The sequence below is a fragment of the Peromyscus californicus genome, unplaced genomic scaffold (assembly GCF_007827085.1).
Source record: "Peromyscus californicus insignis strain IS unplaced genomic scaffold, ASM782708v3 Scaffold_10__1_contigs__length_136768540, whole genome shotgun sequence".
Classification (NCBI taxonomy): Eukaryota; Metazoa; Chordata; class Mammalia; order Rodentia; family Cricetidae; genus Peromyscus; species Peromyscus californicus.
This window is the reverse complement of record NW_026294391.1, coordinates 82168459-82172665: the sequence shown is the minus strand read 5'-3', so window position 1 is coordinate 82172665 and position 4207 is coordinate 82168459. Positions and strand designations below refer to the sequence as shown.

Here is a 4207-nt window from a genome sequence, read left to right as displayed (position 1 = left end):
TTTATATGCTTTAGGTTTAATTGCTCTAGTAGTAGTTTGTTCAGAATAAGAATACCTGCAGTCACTTAAATATGTGTAAGTGAAAGAAAAAGATAATTGTATTATAAAATATACTATTCAGCAACTGCTAGGATAGAATGTGAAATGATACTTAGCTTATGTATAAATTGTAATTGTAAACACGAGAAAGCAATAATAAAAATTAGAAGTATAAATAATACTTAAGAAATAAGAGATATACTTGCTTCAGCAACACATATACTAAGATTGGAATGTTTCACACAAAGTCAGCATGGCCCCTGTGGAAGGATGACATGACAATTTGTGAAGCGTTCCATATATTTATAGGCAAGCACCTCACCTGAGAAGCACACTAGAGCTGACTCTGTGGTCGGGGACAAAGGTGAGCCATGCCTGAGGGCATGAGAGCAGGAGAGTTGACCTCATCGCCCCCTTGTGTGCCATGTGGTGGCATGGGTGAGGGAAAGATGCCCTCCCCACCCACCCATTACCACCTGTGGAAGTTGAGAGAGCTGGCCCTGTGGTCACGAGAGTGGGAGAGCTAGCCCTGACCCTCACCAACTGCAGTGCATGAGAAAGCAGCCTCTGCTTCCCATCTGGGCAGCACAGTAGAGCTGACTCTGTTGTCTGGGGCACAGGTGAGTCAACCCTGAGGGCATAAGAGGAGAATTGACCCCCCCATTTCATAGGCACCCTATTGCACCCAATGGTAATTGGGAGAGAGAGATCCCTGCAACTTGCCTGGGCAAAACAGTAGAGCTGGCCCTGGTGATATGAGTGAGGGGGACCCAGATCTGAGGAACTGAGAGCAGGAGAACTGACATGGTTCCTTGCTCTAGATTGCATTTGGTAAGTTAGCTGAGGCAGTACTGGAAAGCTCATCAGGGTACTGATGATGAGGGAAAGCTAGAGAGCTAACCAACCCAGGTATCACCCAGTCCCAGAACCAGATCGATGAGTTGGCCCACTACAACATCTATCAAATCTATGAAGTGTTGGAGCATGTGAAGGGGACTAATCTACAAATCCAAAACAGCAGGATCTCCATGACATGGAACAACAACAGGATATCCACGAGGATTCCCAATGAGAGTGTAGTAGAAACCAGAGGCTTCGAAGCTGACTCATAGCAATGAACACTTGCAATTAAAGATGTATGGACTAAGGGGTAAAGTCTGTGATGAGGCCACACTTCAACTTCCAAGACAAGAATCTTCTTCCTTTGTTTTTATTTATTTATTTGGTTCTTTGTTTTGTTTGGTTTTTGGTTTTCCTTTTAACTCCATTTTATTTTATTTTATTTTACAATACAATTCAGTTCTACATATCAGCCACGGATTCCCTTGTTCTCCCCCCTCCGGCCCCCCTCACCTTCCCCCCAGTCCACCCCCCATTCCCACCTCTTCCAGGGCAAAGCCTCCCCCGAGGACTGAGATCAACCTAGTAGACTCAGTCCAGGCAGGTCCAGTCTCCTCCTCCCAGGCCAAGCCATGCGACCCTGCATAAGCCCCAGGTTTCAAACAGTCAACTCATGCAATGAGCACAGGACCCGGTCCCACTGCCTGGATGCCTCCCAAACAGATCAAGGCAATCAACTGTCTCACCTATTCAAAGGGCCTGATCCAGTTGGGGGCCCCTCAGCCATTGGTTCATAGTTCATGTGTTTCCATTCGTTTGGCTATTTGTCCCTATTTGTCCCCGTGCTTTATCCAACCTTGGTCTCAACAATTCTAGGTTTTGTTTTGACGGGAAGTTGCAAAGACAGAGTTTGGATGGGAGAGGACAGGGACATCAGTGGGATCAGAATGCATGATGTAAAATCCGCAAAGAACTAATACAAGTAAAAAAAGAAATAAGACAATTGAATCATGTTGAATGCCCAGTGAAAAACATAAAAGAACAAAAAATGGAAAGTTGAGAATAAGAATAAAAAACAGTTAAAAACAGAAAGCAGCAGCAGTTGCATATATGAAAGCAACTACATAATTCAACACTGTAAATATTGATATAAGATTATAAGTTCATCATTCTGTAATAACTGAATGCAGGTAACAGACATGAGTTTTGAAAGAGATTTTAAAGCTAATTGTTTTGCTAGTTCCAAATTTTTCTTTGTTAAAAATATTTTTATTTTATAATTAATTTATTTTTACATATCAGCCACGGATTCCCCTGTCCTCCCTCCTCCCACCTCTCAGCCTTCCCTCCCCCAAATCCACCCCCCATTCCCACCTCCTTCAAGGCAAGATCAGCCTGGGGAGTCAGCCCAGCCTGGTAAATTCAGCTGAGGCAGGTCCAGTCCCCTCCTCTCTACACTAAGGCTGAGCAAAGTGTCTCAACATAGGCCCTAGGTTCCAAAAAGCTAGCTCATGCACCAAGGACAGGTCCCGGCTCCACTGCCTGGGGGCCTCTTAAACAGTTCAAGCTAATCAACTGTCTCACTTATCCAGAGGGCAGGGTCCAGTTCCATGGGGGCTCCTCAGCTATTGGTTCACAGTTCGTGTGTTTCCACTAGTTTGGCTATTTGTCCCTGTGCTTTTTCCAATCATGATCTCTGTAGTGGGCAGCCATTCCAGCTTTGATCTGGAAGTTCCAAGCCCCATTGAGACTTCGGCAACTGTCACGCCTACAAGACGGGGCAAAGGGAGGCGCCTGGAGACCTGAGATCTGGATGGGCGGCGCACTCACTCAGTTCCGGGACCTTAGATGGTGAAGGTGGGCCAAGGAGAGCTCCAGAGAACACCGCTGGACTGCAATACACCTTCCCCAGACCCCGCGACCTAAATATCCCTTAACTTATAAGTTAAGCCATTAAATAAATCTCCTTTTAACTACGTGGAGTGGCCTTAATAATTTACCAATAGATCTCAATATCTCTTGCTCATGTAATCCCTTCTCTCTCTCACCAATTGGACTCCTGGAGCTCCACCTGGGGCTTGGCCGTGTATCTCTGCATCTGCTTCCATCAGTCATTGGATGAGAGTTCTATCATGACAGGGTGTTTGGCCATCAGATCACCAGAGTAGGTCAGCTCAGGCATTCTCTCGACCATTGCTAGTAGTCTATAGTGGAGGTATCTTCGTGGATTTCTGGGGACCTCTCTAGCACTCTGCTTCTTCCTATTCCCATGGGGTCTTCATTTATCATGGTATCTCTTTCCTTCTTCTCCCACTCTGTTCCTGATCCAGCTGGGACCTCCCACTCCCCTAAGCTTTCTTTTCCCTGACCCTTGCCTTCCATTACCCTTCCACCCCCAGTTTTCTCATGTAGATCTCATCCATTTCTCTGTCGTTGGGCAATCCCTGCCTCTTTCTTAAGGTCCTCTTTACTAGGTAGCCTCCTTGGAGTTGTGAGTTGCAGTCTGGTTATCTTTTGCTTTATATCTAGTATCCACTTACAAGTGAGTCCATACCATGTTTGTCTTTCTGAGTCTGGGTTACCTCACTCAGGATGATTTTTTTCTAGTTCCATCCATTTTCCTGCAAACCTCATGATGTCATTGTTTTTCTCTGCTGAGTAGTACTCCATTGTGTATATGTACCACATTTTATTTATCCATTCTTCAGTTGAAGGGCATCTAGGTTGTTTCCAGGTTCTGGCTATTACAAATAATGCTGCTATGACCATAGTTGAACATGTGTCCTTGTGGTATGATTGAGCATTCCTTGGGAATGTGCCCAAGAGTGGTATAGCTGGATATTGATTCCAAATTTTCTAAGAAAGCAACATACTGATTTCCAGAGTGGCTGTACAAATTTGCATTCCCACCAACAGTGGAGGAGTATTCCCCTTGCTCCACATCCTCTCCAACATAAGCTGTCTTCAGTGTATTTGATCTTACCCATTCTGACAGGTGTAAGATGGTATCTCAGAGTTGTTTTGATTTGCATTTCCCTGATGACTAAGGATGTTAAACAATTCCTTAAATGTCTTTCAGTCATTTGAGATTCTTTTCTTGAGAATTCTCTGTTTAGTTCTATAGCCCATTTCTTAATTGAACTGTTGGGCATTTTGATGTCTAATTTCTTGAGTTCTTTATATATTCTGGATATCAGCCCTCTGTCAGAAGTGGGGTTGGTGAAGATCTTTTCCTATTCTGTAGGCTGTTGTTTTGACTTGTTGACCATGCCCTTTGCCCTACAAAAGCTTCTCAGTTTCAAGAGGTCCCATTTATTAATTGTTGCTC

General features: G+C 44.4%; 1 non-coding gene across 1 annotated transcript; it reads left to right on the top strand.

Annotated features, from left to right (window-relative positions):
- Window positions 1–241: 241 nt before the first annotated feature.
- On the top strand, window positions 242–344 carry LOC128117956 (U6 spliceosomal RNA). Its single transcript, XR_008220959.1, has one exon. It is a non-coding gene; the product is annotated as a U6 spliceosomal RNA (small nuclear RNA).
- Window positions 345–4207: the final 3863 nt, after the last annotated feature.